A 17,857-nucleotide genomic window follows, 5' to 3' on the forward strand; every position below is an offset into this window, starting at 1 on the left:
CAAAGTGCACAGAAAGCATTTCTCCAGATTCCCGCAGAGATCGAGAGTATACCTGATAAAGTGCTAGGGTTTATCAGCATTTAAAGACATCCAGCACCCTGCTCATTTCTGATATGGACATTTTTCAAGACATCACTATCGATTTCCCCACCTTCCGTTTTCTTCTTCATAGTAAACACTAATGCAAAATACTCGTTTAGAATATCCCAACCTCCTGCTGCTCCATTCATCGGTTGCATTACTGACATTTAAGGGACCCTACTCTCTCCGTATAGGTAGCCTTTTGTTCTTCTTTTATTTATAACATGAACTTGGATTTCATTAACCCTATTTGCCAATATTAACTCAAGCCCCTTTCATACTCCGGATACCCCTCTCAAGATATTCCGACGACCTTTATACTCTGCTCATGATTCAATGGATCTCTGCTGCCAATACCTGACAAATGTTTCCTTCTTTTTCATAACCACAACCTCAATTTCTCTAGTGATCCAGTATTCCCTTTTTAGACTACCAATGTCGTTCCACCGAACAGGAACATGCTGTCTCTGGATTCTCATTAAGCATTTTGGAAGGCTTCTCATTTTCCAAGTGCTGCTTTACTGGCGAATATTCACCCCAGTCAGCTTGGAAAAAAATTATTTCCTAATACCTTCAAAATTAGCATTCCTCCCCCTTTAGAACATTAAGTTTCAGAAACTGGTCTATATTTTCCCATCACTGTTGTAAAACAATTGAGTTATGGCCTCTGGCCCAACGTGTCCCCACTGACGTCTCAGTGATCTGCTCTGCAAAGTTCCCAGAGTAAGTTAGGTATTCGCTGTCTCTAGCCGGGGGTACCCTCATAATTTATTAGAACATTTTCTTTACTACACACATTGACAAATTCCTTTCGTCCGAATCCTGAAAACTATGGCAATTTTAGTTTATGTTTGCAAGGTTAAAATCCCCTACCATTACCATTGTATTATTCTTCCAGATAAACTCCGATCCCCTTGCAAGATTGTTTATCATTTTCCAGTTGATTATTGTAAGGTGTATAGTACAATGTCGATAAGGTAATCATTCCTTTCTCAGTTCCCGCTCCACATCCCTGGATGTGTTACCAAGTGCATCTTCCTTAGGTACATAGAACATCAAACGTTATGTTTGCTTTGTCCCTTGATGTTGCGCCACCAAACATCAATTAAAAGGCTTAGTGATAAAATGTTGTGAGGGGCAGCACAGATGGAGGAAGCAGATAATGGTAAGAAAAGGATAGGATGAGGTCACATGGCCCTGTGAGTCCAGAAAATAAGCATTTTGTCACAGACAAGGCCGGAAAAGACAAGAGATAAACAGAAGTAATGGGTACCGGTCTTAGGGAAGTGGAGGATGTAAGCGGGGGCTGGGGGGGGGGGAGGGGTACAATGAAATAACAAAAAAATGCAGGAACCAAATTATATAAATATCGAGTATTTGTTGAATTCAGTGTGTTTTGTCCCTGCCTTGTGGACATCACACCCACTTGCAAGTGTGAAATAAATGACACTACTGATTCAGATCTTGTCTCGGACTGATATTATTGAAGTGAGTGAGCTTTGATTCTCACATAACCATGAGCCCAGTACTCTGTATTCCTTTTACGTCTTCCAAAGTGAATCAAACTCACACTTTTCCACACTAAAAATCATTTGCCAACTGTCTGCCCAGCTATGCAGCTCATCGATATCTCTCTGTAAAAATACAACATCCTTCACCACGATCCACAACTCGACCAACCTTAGTGTCATCCGCAAATTTACTAACCCACACTTCGATGCTCTCATTCACGCCTTTTACAAAAATGAAAAACAGTGGCCCCAAAACAGATCCTTGCCGAACGCCACTAATAAACAAACTACAGGATAAATACTTCCCATCAACCGTCACCTTCTGTCTGCTTTAAGGTTGCTAATTTTTCATTCAAACTGCTAAATGACTCTCAATCCCATGTCTCCGAATTTGTGAAATAGCCTACAGTGGGAAACTTACCAAACACTTCACTGAAATTCGTATCTACGATATCAACCGCTTTACCACCATCCACCTGCTTGGTCGCCTTCTCAAATAATTCACTAAAACACGTGAGGCACGACCTACCCTTCACAAAACCTTACTATCCCTAATGAACTTATTCATCTCTCGATGATTATAAATCCTATCTCTAACAGCCCTTTCCAAACTTTGCAGACAACCGAAGTAAGGCTCACAGGTCTATAATTTCCAAGGTTGTCTCTACTCCCCTTCTTGAACAAGGGAACAACAGTTGATATCCTCCAGTCTTCTGGCACGAATCTTGTAGACAATGAGGATATAAAAATCAAACCCAAAGGCTGAGCAATCTCCTCCTTGACTTCCCTGAGGATCCTAGGATAAATCCTATCCAGCCCAGGGGACCCATGTATTTTCAAAGTTTCCAGAACTGCTAACACATCCTCCTTAAGCACCGAAATCCCATCTGGTCTCGTAGTTTATATTTCAGTATTATCCTCGCAAACATTGTCTTTTTCTAATGTGAATACTGACGAAACGTGTTCATTTAGAGCTTAATCTATCTCATCTGACTCCACGCAGCACTTTGCACTACTACGCTCCATTAACCCTAATCTTACTCTCCTCATTGTTGAATTCGTGATGATGCTATAGAAAGCCTTAGGGATTTCCATGATCCGCCAATGAATTATCCTGTCCCATTCTGGTTTGTCATAGGTGTATAATTGGATGTAATGCTATCCCTTATCATAAATGACACTCCCTGTCCTCTTTTGATCCATCTTCATAATATGCCTGAGTGTTCACCTGCTTTCTTTTTTAGTGCCCTGCTTTTGGGAACATTTCTGGGACACCCGCAGGAAACAACCATACCGCCCTATGGCCCAACATTTCAACTATCCCACCCACTCAGTCGAGTGGGCCTCCTTCATTGCTGGTCCCTCACTACCCAACGCCAAGAGGAAGAACGCCTCATCTTCCGCCTTGGAATACTTCAACCCCAGGGCATCAATGTGGACTTCATCAGTTTTCTCATTTCCCCTTCCCCCACCTTACCCCAGTTCCCAACTTCCAGCTCAACACCATCCCTATGACCTGTGCGACTGGCCTATCTTCTTTTCCACCTGTCCACTCCACCCTCCTCCCTGATCTTTCACCTTCATCCCCACCCCCACTCACCTATTGTACCCTATGCTATTTTCAGCCCACTCCCACCCTCCTCTCATTTATCTCTCCACCTTTCAGGCACTCTGCCTGTATTCCTGATGAAGGGATTTTGCCCGAAACGTCGATTTCACTGCTCCTCGGATGCTGCCTGAACTGCTGTGCTTTTACAACACCACGGTATTCCCGAATCTGGTTTCCAGCATCTGCGGTCATTGTTTTTACCTTTGAGCGCATTGTGTACCCTGTCCGAGATATTCTTGATCCTGGCACCGGGGAGGCAACAAGCCATTCGCACGGTCCCCTGCAGAATGTTCGTACCTCTGAATTTAGAGGTTCCTATCACAAACAATCGCTTGGAATCTGACATTCTATTTTACATTAAAGCCTGGCTTGTTGACAGAAACTTGACTGCTGGTGCGACATGCATCTGAGATCCATCTCGAGTACATCCCAAGTAGCATACGTCTTTGAGGTGGGGATAGCCACCAGAAACTCCAGCACTACCTGCCTCTTCTTCCAAACTTTAATAGACGTAACCCAACTACATGACCGTATCTGCAGATTTTCTCCCTTCCTATAACTGCTATGCTCCTGTAAATTATTCACTGCCTCTAACTGCCGTTCCAGCTGATCAAAATAATCTAATTGAATTCATAACCAAATATTCTTACGGCCAACATACTCAACAGTAGCATGAAAACTCTCCCTCACCCTCACACCGTAGGAGAAGGGCACATCACTCTCCTAAAGGCAATCTTTGCACCTGAACAATCTATAGGGACAAGAAATAGCACAGTCTTACTGCTCTAATAAAGCACTGCTCCAGTCAACTTCAGTATCAATATTTTGTATTTTTAGATTGAATCAAGAGGCAGAACTCAATAAACATATCATCACAAAGAACCCACTCTATTCACTATTGCAGACCTCCAAAAAAAGGGCAGTGAAATTTCACTTAAAATATTTTAAAAACTATGCACTAAGCTGCTCCTGGACTGCGAGCTCTCTCTCGCAGGTCCCTTCAAGTGCATCTTGGAATTTGACTGTTGATTAATTTTTCATAGACACACTACGATGTCCAAATATACTTCCCTGAAACAGCTGTGTCAAACAGTTGTGTCGGTTTCTTTCTGTTTTAATTCTTTGAGCACGAGGTCTTTGCCTTTGTCTCTCTGTCTTTTTGAAAAGTGTCATTTTTATTCTAATCTTTCTTTTCCCAAAAATTCCCAAAACAACGCAACAGCTTCAACAACAGTAATTGCTGCTCCTGGAATTTGTGAAAATGACCTCTAGCAGTTAAATTTCTAAAAAAAAAAGGATTAGATAATACAGCAACATTTTTCCGGTCCACTGTCTCAGATTACATAAATCATGAGAAAAATAAACAAACGAAGGAACAGATATCTGGATCAAGCCGGAGGAACTGAATGGAAACGAGGTAACCCTGGAAACACATTTATGATTTTAAAACATCTTTTATACAGTATGCCATTTATTTTTCTTTAATTGGAAGATGCTCATGTTTTTGCAATTTGTCCAGATGTGTGGATCCGAGAGTTCTTGGAGAAAGGGTTTCCCACTCTGCCCTGCGGAGAATGATTATAGATTCACCAGATAGTTTACCTTTGTGACAGCTTCACTTGCTGTGCAGTGATTGCTTGGGAGATTTTTTTTTTCTGGGGCATGAATCATTCCTTTTTTGGTTTGGGCTATGTTGTTCAGCTTTCTATATTCTGCTGCTCATTGCTGTCAGCAGTTTACTGTGACTTTGTTCCACTTGTCTCTTTCGTGTTGCTCCTTGGAAGGAGTCATTTCTTTCTCATTGGAAAAACAACAAAATCCTGTTGCTCCTCCTTTTTTTGCCTTTGGTTCACTCCCCACGTGGACACCTCGTTCCATTATCTGCTGCATCTCATGTTGGCTCTCAGTCACTTGGATTTATTCATCGATTGAATTGTTTTTATAACTGGATATTTCACGGCATACTTTAACTGATCTCTAAAGTTTTTCTGTGTCACCACATAAATAACTGCATTTGTGCAGCAACTTAGGTCCCGCAGCATTAGTGCAACTTGTTCAAAGAGATCAAAATCATCCGCGTAATAACCAGCTTCAAACATTTATAAAATATACACAAACCAGAGAAGGATAAAATAGGCGCATATGGCAAAGAGTAAAATCACAGATTTCTTTCTGCTGTCTATCTCTGGGTCAATCTCTGTTTTTCTCTGGCCCCTCAGTCCTTTACGTGCCTTAACGGACTCAAAGATGTGTCTGACCATCAGAAAGTTAAGGAAATCAATAAAAATGAATGGTAGACATGGTGTTAAAAATATTTCAATATATGCAAAACTCACCCAATGTTCATTGTCATAAAAACTGTCTTTGACGTAACAAAACCATGGAATGTTATTAACGTTCCTTCCGGATTCAAATATGAAATAATTGGGAATATTCTTTCAAGAGAAGAAAATGCAGATTGTTGCTAGAACTCTCATTGCTGTTTTCGCTGTGCAATACTGAGATTTCATCTGATGAATACAAATGGCTACAAATCGATCAAATGTAAAAGCAGCAGTGAACCAGACAGAACAATCAACAGTAAAGTAGCTCAGGACGTGGAGAACACTACAAACAGGAGTGATGTCCAGAAAGGATAGCGGATAATAATAGTAAACAAACTGAAAAAATATGATTTCAAAAATAATGAACAGTAGATCAGACACAGCGATGGCTACGAGATAGCGAGTGGAACATGTTGAAAGGCCACACTTGTTCCGAGATAAGAATGTAATTGCCACCAGACTAACTGTAAGATGAAAGAAAATAGATTTGAAATGATTAATTGAATTTTCTCGATGCATGCTGAATTTTAGAACGCAGGTTTCTTTTTGTTCAGTAGAATGTCATGGGAACCTCTACAGTAGCTTCTCTCAAGTGAAATAACTTGCACTTTCAAATGACAAAAAGAATCACATGGGCAGAAAATTAACCTCAGAAATAGGGTCAGGTACTCAATACGTATTTTTGGGGGAGGTGGAGGGGTTGGTCGGGAGAGGGTATTTATTTTGTTTTGTTAACTCTGACTAAATGTCGTTTCCCAAAACAAAACAATCACAAAGAAAACCCGGAATCAGCAAAACACCGAATCGGAGACTCTTGATGGGCAACTGTTTCACACAGAAGGTGATTTAGTTTTGTAATGAGCTTCTGCAGGAATTTATAAACACCGGTGCAGATGTAATATTCAGAAGGCATTTGAATAGGTAAAGTATAGAGGTCTGTGGATGGCACAGTGATTCAATGGTTTGCATTGCTGTCTCACAGTACAAGGGAGTCAGGTTCGATTCCAGCCTCACTGCAACTGTCGATGTGGAGTTTACACGTTTTCCCCGTGTTTTACTTCAGTTTCTACCAGACGCACCAACTTCCAGCAAAAGTCCAAAAGTGCACATGTCAGGTGGTATGACTGTGCTAAACTATGCCTGGTGGTCTGTGATGCGTATGTTAGGTGTGTTAGCCATTGGAAATGCAGGGGACAACGTAGGGGGGATCGGATGCAGACTTGGTGGATTGAGCTGTTTGTTTCCTCACGATGTGGATTCCATGAAATGCAGAACTTAGTCGGCATTGACAAGTTGGACTGAAGTGTGCGTTTCCATCATACAACCGTATGTTACACAACATTCTGTATTGTATTCTCTTTGTTTTCTGTACTCCTCTCTAATTCAATTATTTATCACAGCCATAATATTGCAAATGCTGATGCCCATTATTTATTGCATCAGAATTTTTTCCTATTAAATTTATTTTGATTTTTAATAATATTGCCTTAAAACTAACTGGTACAACGTCCTTAACAAAACCTCTTCCTCCGAAGGAGGACACACATCACAAAGTAATGGACAGTGATCACTTTCAAAATCAACTGCGCTTACATTATGAATAACCGATTCAAACATTTTTAATCAAAATCTTATCAGATACAGGTGCGGAATAGTGTCAACAATTGTTAGTCCAGATCCTTCATTATTAACGCCTAGATAAAGAAATGTAGTAGCCATGATCCAGGCTTGCCCTAAACTTGCTGGAATATCAATCAGTCCAAAAGATTTTTGAAGTAAACATTATATGTCTAAGGGAAAAATGAATGAATTGACATTGCTATTGTGTGATTTTCATGACATGTGAATGAGTCACATACATCCACCCCCAATGGAACATTGACCTTTGCAATCTTAGTGCCAAATATACACATCAGCGATTTATCTAATTTGCATTCAATCATATTTACAATCTGCAATGACAATTTCATCAGTGAACACATCAGAAGTTAGAAATATATTATGAAAGAAGCATTCCACATTTACAGTCAAATTATGGTTGTCGTTATGAACGTAGTCAGTATTCACTTGAATTCTGTTCACCACAAACAGTTCAATTCTATATTCATAGATACTCCTACGTACACAAAGCCACTGGGGCAAGTTGTTCCCCTCCAGTTAGTAACCCACGCTCAGTATAATTTTACTTTGAGTGATGCTCCCAGTAACACTTGGTCACTGGGGTTACTTGTTCCTCTTTGAATAGGAACACACATTCCGAATAATTCTAATTGGAAGAAGCAGAGATATGTACAACATGAGTGGTTCCAAGACTTACCAGGAACTCCAACAACAGCAATGATGGTGTAGTAAACGTTTTCGACCATTTGCCTTGGAAGATGCATTTTATTGTTTTTGACACTAACTCTCCCTCGCTATAGCTGTTAATCTGTCGGAATTAGCGGTAATACAGTTTCAGAGATTTTACTTTATATGGTGTGGTATATCCACTGGGAAATTATGACGACACTTTCAACGTTTTAATCATTTTCAACAACCAAATTATCCCAACAGGTATAGACTTTAATGATGATTTTCACGTAGTCAATTTGCATAGCCCAATTTCTGAATTAATTGGATACTCTTGGGTCTCAAATGCGAATTGCAGGAAGTCTTCAAACAACAAGACTTGCTTTATTTCTTTCACAATGAGTCCTAAAAATAAAATTTCTTGACTTCTTTTCACTGAGGACACTTGCTGTTGCTGAGGCTGTACGGTCATTCAATGCCTCGCGCTGTAGAGTTCGTTGAGAGGTGTTCTACTCAACGTGGTTATATTGTTGCTTTACTTTTACTTCACTTTTGCAACTCGTTTGGCAAAATCTATCTGCGAATGAATTTTCTGAATCAGAACCAGAAGTTCGTAGTAACCATCGCAACAGCTTGAACGTATAATTGTTAATATTTCTCCAAAATGAAGACAAAAATTAGTTAGGTGCAACTTGGGTGAATTGGCCATGCTAAATTGCCCATAGTATCAGATGAAGGGGTAAATGTATTGGAATGGGTTTAGTTGGGTAGCTCTTCGTGTGATCGGTGTGGACTTGATGGGCTCTCGGACCTGTTTCCACACTGTAAATCGTCTAATCTAATCTATAAACAGAAACAAATTCCGAAAGTTAACTTACAAATCCTTGAATGATTACATCATATGGGAAAGACTTGACTCATCGATCCATCGTGTTTATAACTCAGAAATTATATTATAAACTACACGAGGCCCATTTCAAAATATACACTATTATCTTGATTGTCATTCAAGAAGTTTTTAAAGATTTTGAAGATTGTCAGCTCAACCGACCGTCCTCTGGGTGTCATCTTCCCTTTGAACCTCGTGCCTTTCAGCTAAAAAATGGGCCACATTGCTGTTGGATCTTCAGAGAAGGGGAAAGAACTGCTTTAGATTCCCCCAATCCATGCCCCCCATAGTCTTTTCCTTTTATCTCTACTCGTAAGATCGCAACTCGACCTTATCCAGAATCTGTCTTCACAACTAAACTGCTGCTCTCCCAGCAACATTTTCACGAATATCTTTGTGCACCCTGTCTAATGCAATCACATCCTTCTTATCGTACAGTGACCAGAACTGTACACAAAACTCCAATTGAGACTGAACCAAAGTCCTCCAGAGCACAGACAGGAAATCCCTGTTAGTAGAGATACCTTTTTCACTGAACCATGAACCACTTATGCCACACTGAGGGATCTTTATTTCCTCTGACCTTCCTAGTATCCCACCAGTCATTGAGTACTGTCTTGTCTTGTGCCTCCTGGCAAGAAGCATCATGTCACATTTCTCAAAGTTAAATTTCATCTACCACTGACATGCCCAACTGACAAATTTATCTGTTTCTGTCTAGAACCTGAGATTATCTTCCTCACTACCATTCACCCTGTGAATATTTGTATCATCAAACTTACTTATCATTCCTAACATTCGCCTTTGTTTATCCCACCAACGAGCCTCACCACTAACCCACAGCACATATATGCATTTGAATGTAAAATATGCTAACATGATTCTACTTAGTACTTCACTTACTGTGGGTCAGTATTTCCCTCTGCTCCTTCACAGTTCCTTCAAACTCAGCAAATACACTAACCCACCTCAATGAGAAGCAAAGGAGATGGTCTCATAATGACTCACAAATAATTCAAATAAACATCGCTGACGGTTAGAAGTAAGTTTGGAGTGCACATAGCAGGACTTGGTCGTAGAAAAGGTCAATATACAATTAATGATGCCAGAAGTTAAAGATGTTAATGTTTATTGGATAGGGGATATAGCAAGTGATATTCAAGACATTTGGAGGATGTGGGAAGCAGAGTTGTTTACGATGTTGACAAACGCAAGACCACCTAAGTCTGAGCAGGACTATACAATGATATTTGACAAAACTCAGGATGAGATGTGCGAAAGACAGTGGCAGTGGAAAGACAGTGCTCCACAAATGTGAGAAGTGAAGGAATGTTATTAGTGGAGCAGGATGTGATCCTGCAAATAGAGAGAAGTCCATTCTTGCTGAACTGGTAGAGTGTGCCAGCCTCTGCACTGCATGTAGTCTTACTGGTAAATAAGGGATATCAATCTAAAGATTTAGGCCCTATGGCCAAGCATGTAGAAACAATTAGGGAATAGTATATGTTCACGACAGGGGTTTGGGAATCCAGGGATGCCAGCTATATTAAAACACTAGCGTGTTGCAACTTGACAAGGAATCCAAAGGAAGCCAAGGGAACAACCCAGCGGAGCATGCCAGTGACAGTGGAGGAAGATGATCAATATGGGAATGCGCAACTGGATACATTCCCAGGCAATTTGTGGCCGCAACATGATACAGATGGGGGGAGAGTGAAATCAGCTGGACCAGTGGAAATAAGGTTGAAAGTAGGAGCTGGGACAGTAGTAACATTTATGTTGAATGAAGATGTCTGAAGGGTTGGTATACCATCGGAAATCAGCTCAGAGAATGCGTCTGCCTTCATTCAGAACCTAGTTAATTTGATGCTGCATTCTTGGAAAGTCAAACAGAGGTTTGGATGAGTATACCATCCCCAGTCACAGGGTATGATGGAAAGAATTCATGGGACATTGACAGCTAAATTAAACAAGATCTGCACAAGCACCCACCTTAAATGGATTGATGTGCTGCCGCTGGCTTTACAATCTATCACTCTGCTTGAGATGCTCACAGGTAGACCTATGCCAGTGCTCAGGTGGAGAGGCCCACATAAAGGGCCTAGCTTGGAGCAGTTAAACTCAGAACTTAAGCAATATATGCAGCAGCAACCTATGATACATGAGACTATCCACTTGCTGGAAATACAAATGGAACTGACAGCTGTCAATGAGGAAGTACCTAGTCAGCCCGGGGATTGTGTGTACGTGCGGGTATTTCGAAGATGCTGAAATGAGTCAAGGAGAGAAAACTTTCTTAGTGATTAAGACATCATCTACCGACATCCATGTGGAAGGACGACACATATGGTACCAACTTAATCATTGTACTAAAGCTCTCTCACCGGCACAAATTAACTTTAACACTGAGGTAAGTGGAGTTAAGTCTGAAAAACATGGACACGGGTAGGGCACACAGGAGGCTGGTACTCCTCCATAGAATTCTGAACAAGGTACAGGTGAAGTTCTTGGGAATCCTGATCATTCCAGAAATGGTACGTATGGTGATGTCGAGAACAGTCCTCCTGGCAGCAAGGATGCAGAGACATGGTGGTTGGGGTGGGGGGCGGTGGGGGGTGGAATGAACCTGATAACCACCTCTCTAATGCCAGGCCTGAATAATCAGACTTGAAGACTATTAACTTGGCAGACCTGGACAGTTAATGCCAGGGTTACTTTGCTGCCCCAGCATGGGTACGCACCCGTGACAATGACTGGTATCAATGGGCAAACTACACCGTCCCAGTCATGGCTAGAAAGGATGACTTCTTGTGTACTAAGTTAACCCCCTCATACTATGTTGTCCATATGCCTTTTAACCTGAGCATCTGTACTGAACGGTGTTTGCAGCACTCTAGCCGACCCATTTACCCGAATGATTCATCAACTTACAGGCAATCCCTTTGCCCCCTTTTGGTGCCTGCTACTTCAGGTCACTACATTCTGTCAGTAGGATGACGTGGGCTGGCAGCAACTCCAACGGTGGTGTTCATATAGTACCCCGTGGTTCACCAGTAAGACTAATTACACATTTCCCGAGGCTGCATTCAGGAAACGGGAAGGGTTGTGTTTTGAAAGCTTTAAGTGAAACGGCTCCACACGAGCAGGCTACTTTATGGGTCTTTGTGGGAATACAATTCAAATGGAGGAGGGCAGCACATTTGGAGCTGTTTTAAATTCTCAACGTGTCCCACTGGCAGATACTTACTGGCTGAGGTAAGAAAGTAGGGTTGTGCATGACGCTGCCCACAGACTGGAGTGGCAGCCTTGCCCGTGTAATGCTCCGACTCAAGGTAGTTATACCACCACGCGCAGCTTGACGCTACATTACAGTCGCCGAACTAAGCGACGGTGTCTCCCTGATCTGACAATTCAGATTGATAGTATAGGACAGCCAAGAGGTATTACTAACGAGTTTAAGGCCCGCAATGAGCTTGCCAGGGACTGGGAAGCTCTTATCCTAATGATGGAAATTAGCAAGAATGCTGAATGGATTAATTACATTTGTTACAAAAAGCAGAGATTTATCAATTATACTGATGATGCCGTTGTGGCCTTCGGAGAACAATTGGATGCTACCACTAAAATGACATGACAAAACACACAGGCCTTAGATTGGACACAGGAAGCAAAAAGCGGGGTTTGTGTGATGGTTGTGGACCATTGCTGTACCTTTATACCTAACAACACTAGCCCTGGGGGATCTTTGACTGAAGCAATGGAAACACTAAACAATCTAAGAAGGGAGATAAAAATACAAACATTGCGGGGTTTGGTCATCAGGCTTTTGATTGGCTGAATACTATATTAGGGTCTTGGGGAGCATGGTTTGTCAAAATTGGTCTTACTGTAGGTGCAGATTTGCTTGTTGTTGCCTTCATCTTTTGTTGTGCTCTACCTTTTGTTAAGTCCTTATTAGTTCGTGTCACTGCACGGCAACTTGTGGTCATTTCAGATACCCCAGGAAAAGCTTACTCCTCTGTTGGAACCCCACTATTCGATGGTTATGATCTAACAACTGCCATGGTGCAAGGAATATGTCCACGTGGGGATGTCGATGATACTTCTGAAGAACGTGGTGCGGGTCCAAGATTGTGAGGGATCTTGGGTCTTCTTTCCTGTTCCGGTTATTGGAGGGCTGGACTTTGGCCCAAGGGACCTCAGGAATGGAGGAATAATCCTTTAAGTTTCCGACTCCAAAAATTATTTTGTCGATGTTGGGATCTATATTTCTGGTATTGGGCACAAGCGAGGCTAAGCTTATTGTCTTCTTTCATGGGTGGGACCAATAGGTCTCAAAGGGGGGCAACATGGAAAATAAAGAACATGAAAGTATGGGAAGGGTTAAAGCATGAAGACCACTGAGATATGTATTCTGGTGAAGGCAGGGGCCGGATGGGATAACCATAGTGGAACATTCTTACAGCAATTAGCAGAGTAAGGTTACGAATGAAAGGTCACTGTGGCAAGATGAGATTACAAAAGTAACAAATCAAGTTTCTCTGTTTCGTGTTATTATGACAGGATTGGGTCTATAAATATTTGGGACATGACATTAAAATAGCTAATGAATTGTTTCTAGAATGAGGTTGAGACAGGAGACTATTGTAACAGATGGAATAGTTAAATCATTATAATGATAGTTCAGTCTACAATTGAAGATCACTGTAGCAGAGTTAACAATAAATATCTAACGGTGACATGAGAATAACATTAGGTGATAATGGTTTATTTTGTACCTAGAGTGAGGTACTTGATTCATGCAGTTGGACATGATGATAAGCTAACAAAAACATGATTACAATGGTATAACAGTCCACTGAGCCTGAGGTCGGGGTGCTTTCGAGAATCAGCTTTCTCGGTGCCACCGTTTTTATTTCGCAAATAAAAGCCTACGTCTTGAAGAACTCTCTGCGTCTCCTGATGGTTCTCTATATTTTCTCCACAACAGTGTTCGACAAGGTTCCTCTATTGCTAAGCCATAGACTGTGTAGCAAGGTTAGATCACAGTGAATATATTCTATTCAGCCTATCCCCGTAGCTCAAACCCTCCAACACTGGCATTATCCTTGGAAATCTTTTTCTGAACCCTTTCAAATATTGTTGTCAATCATCTCATTTTCAGAAAGGCGTTTGATAAGATTCTCCACAGTTGGCTATCACAGAAAATACGGAGGCATGGGATTGAGGGTGATCTCGAGGTTTGGATCATTAATTGGCTCTAAGAATACAGAGGGTGGTGGTTGATGGGAATTGTTACATCCTGGAGTTCAGTTACTTCTGGTATACTGCAAGGATATGTTTTGATGCCACTGCTGTTGGTCAGTTTTATAAATGATGTGGATGAGAGTATAGAAGCCTAGGTTAGTACATTTGCGAAGGCCATTAATGTTGATGGAGGTGCAGATCGAGACAAATGATGTTGTGGGTTACATTGAGAAATAGAAAGCTGCAGTGCTGGGCAGAGAGGTGACAAATGGAGGTTAATGCGGCAAAGTGAGTGGTGATCCACTTTAGAAGGCATAACATAGATGCAGAGTACTCAGCTAATGGTAAGATTCTTGGTCGTGTGGATGAGCAGAGAGATCTCAGTGTCCATGTTAGAGCCCTGAAAGTTTCCACCCAGGTTGAAGGGTTGTTAACATGACATACGTATGTTAGGTTTTATTAAACGTGGGATAGAGTTTTGGAGCCATGAGGTCATGTTGCAGCTGTACAAAACTCTGGTGTGGCCACACTTGGAGTACTGTGCACAGTTCTGCTCACTGCATTATAGTAAGGATGTGGAAGCTTTGGAAATGGTGCAGAGGATATTTTTCAGGATGTTGCCTGGTACGGAGGGAAAGTCCTATGAAGAAGGCTGAGGTACTTATTGCATTTTTGCTTAGAGAGAAGAAGGTTAAAAGAAGATCTCACAATTCCCCGTGTTACTTAAACAGTGATCGAGACTTGGGCTGTAGGTGGTGTAGAGAATTATACAGCCCACTGGCTGGTTATTGTGCTGGATTCTGTTATTCAGCAGAGTTTGGAAAAGCTGAGCCGCGGTGCGGATCCCGTTGATCTGGGCGAGGTTCAGCAATTTACTTTCTGGGCAACGAATGCCGCTGTTCGGGAAGATGCTGAGGTAATTTCCATTTCGGAAGTTCAGGAAAATGTTCACATTGTAGGTAATTAATGGATGCATTGATCTGCTGGCGTTCAAGTCTACATCACTGTTGGTCTTTCAGCACTGGGAAGCAGGTAAAGCCACCAGGAAGGGGAAGTGTCCTCTCCCATAATCGGTCACCTGGTGCCCAGCTGCTCTGCCGAAACTGAAAGAGGTAAAGTCAGGGTGTGAGTCAAGGAACAGAGTTTGGTTAAAACATTCTCTTTGCAGTGCCAGTAGGAACAGTTTGAGATGAGTTACTTGGAACAATGCCCATCATATTTAAAAAAAGTGAAAACCTTCAATTCACATTTCAAATTCTTGCATGGGAAGGTCAATGTTGATTTACTATGTATCTCTATCCGAATGTTGTAGTAAATTCTGGGATCAGTGAGAGGTTTAAAGAGAGAATCAGGGTAATGTGACAGAGAGCAGAACAATGTTACTTATTTTTGTACAAATCCTCCTGCAATGAATCAGAGAATGCCACAAGCCTTCTTGACAACTCTCTGTAACTTCATTGTAAGTTATTTTCACTGATGCACTAATTGATGCCGCATGATACACGGGATGGTTAAAAATAAATAGAGACGGGGAGAGAGAAAGAGAGAGAGAGCGAGAGAATGAGAGTTACCAGCAATCAGTGGGAGCTGGTGGGAGAGAAAATCACGGAAGAATTGTTAACAGTAAAAAATGTTTGGGGCATACAGAGACAAACAGAACAAAAGACTTGCAGACTGACAGGAAATGGGAATAATCGCAAAGAAGATAGAGGGAGACAAAGTGAAATTGAGAGGTGAGTGAGATGATTCAGTAAACAGTAAAACGTTGCCTGTGTGGGGGATTTGGACTTTCTCTTCAAAGCTCACTTCGATGTATTTCACTCTCTCTTTTATTTCGGGGTCAGCGGCTGCTATCCATTTCAGTGTTAGAGATACGACCCCGGGAAATCTGGTAATAGTTTCCCTGGAAGTCCCTTCCTCTGGGAGTAATGTAAGTCCTGGTTAATAGGTTCAGACTTATTTCCCACAGCTACAGAGCACTCCCTGTACCTGCCGTGTCCTCGCCATTTATTACCAGCCTGCTCCAGGCAACCAGGCTCTGATTTGACCTCAGATTGAGCACAGCACACAGCTTACAGAGATGGTCAGGTAAGATCTGTTTCACTGAGACGTACCGATGGACAAGCACAGTCAAGGCATGGTTGTATAAGTGCAACTGTCAGCATCTCAAGCGGTGTGAGCATCTCATGTAGTGTTAGATTGTAAAGCCAACGGCATCACATCAATCCAATTAAGGTTGGTGCTTGCACAGATCTTGTTTAATTTGGCTGTCAATGTCCCATGAATACTTTCCACCATACCCTAAGACTGGGGATGATATACACCTCCAAATCTCTGCTTGATTTTCAAAGAATCCAGCATCAAGTTAACTACGTTCTGGATGAAGATGGACTCAGTCTCTGAGCTGATTTCCGATGGTATACCAACCCTTGAGATATCTTGATTCATCGTAAATGTGACTGCTGTCCCAACTCCTGCTTTCAACCTTATTTCCACTTGTCCAGCTGATTTCACTCTCCCCCCATCTGTATCATGTTGCGACCACAAATTGTCTGGTACTGTATCCAATTGTTCATTCCCATGTTGATCATCTTCCTCCACTGTCACTGGCATGTTCCGCTGGATTGTTACCTTGGCTTCCAAAAGATTCCTTATCAAGCTGCAGCACGCTAGTGTTTTAAAATGGCTGCCACCCATTGATTCCTAAACCGCAGTCGTGAGCATATACCATTCCCTAATTGTTTCTACATGCCTGGCCAAAAGGCCTAAATCTTTAGATTGATATCCCTTGTTAACATGCAGTGCAAGGCGTGGTGCACTCTACTAGTTTGGCAGGGATGGAGTTCTCTCTCTTTGTAGGATCACTTCCTGCTTCCCTAATACCATTGCTTCGCATCTCAAATTTTGAGGAGCTCTGTCTTTCTACTGCCACTGTATTTCTAACATCTCACCCTGACATTCACCAAATATCACCGTGTTGTCCAACTCAGGCTTAGGTGGTCTTGCTTCAGTCAGCATCGTTCCCACAGCCCCTGAATTTTTTGAATATCACTTGCTATATCCCCTATCCAACAACATTAACATCTTTAACTTCTGGCATCATTAATTGTATATTGGCCTTTTCTAGGACCGAGTCCTGCTATGTGCACTCCAAACTTACTTCTTACTGTCAGCTATGTTTATTTGAACTGTTTGTGAAGAATTATGAGACCATCTCCTTTGCTTCTCATTGAGGTGGGTTATTGTATTTGCTGAGTTTGAAGGATCGCTAAAAGATCAGAGGGAAATACTTACCCACAGTAAGGAAGGTAATAAGTAGAAACATGTTAGCATACTTAAAATTCAAATGTGTATGTGTGCTGTGTGTTTGTGGTGAGGCTGGTTGGTGGGATAAACAGAGGGGAAGTTTAGGGATGATAACTAAGTTTGATGATACAAATATTCACAGGGTGAATGGTAGAGAGGAAGATAATTTCAGGTTACAGATAGAAACAGAAAAATTTTGCATTTGGGCATGTCAGTGGTAGATGAAATTTAACTTTGATAAACGTGAGATGATGCTACTTGTCAGTAGACATAAGACAAGACAGTACTCAATGAGTGATGGGATACTAGGAAGGTCAGAGGAAATAAAGATCCCTCAGTGTGGCAGAAGTGGTTAATGGTTCAGTGAAAAAGATATCTTTACCAGCAGAGATTTCCTGTCGGTGCTCTGGAGGACTTTAGTTCAGTCACAATTGGAGTTTTGTGTGCAGTTCTGGTCACTGTACGATAAGAAGGATGTGATTGCATTAGACAGGGTGCACAAAGATATTCATGAAAATATTGCTGGGAATGTAGCAGCTTCGTTGTGAAGACAGATTCTGGATAAGGTCGAGTTACGATCTTACGAGTAGAGATAAGAGAA

Source organism: Hemiscyllium ocellatum, chromosome 51 (genome assembly GCF_020745735.1).
Source record: "Hemiscyllium ocellatum isolate sHemOce1 chromosome 51, sHemOce1.pat.X.cur, whole genome shotgun sequence".
Classification (NCBI taxonomy): Eukaryota; Metazoa; Chordata; class Chondrichthyes; order Orectolobiformes; family Hemiscylliidae; genus Hemiscyllium; species Hemiscyllium ocellatum.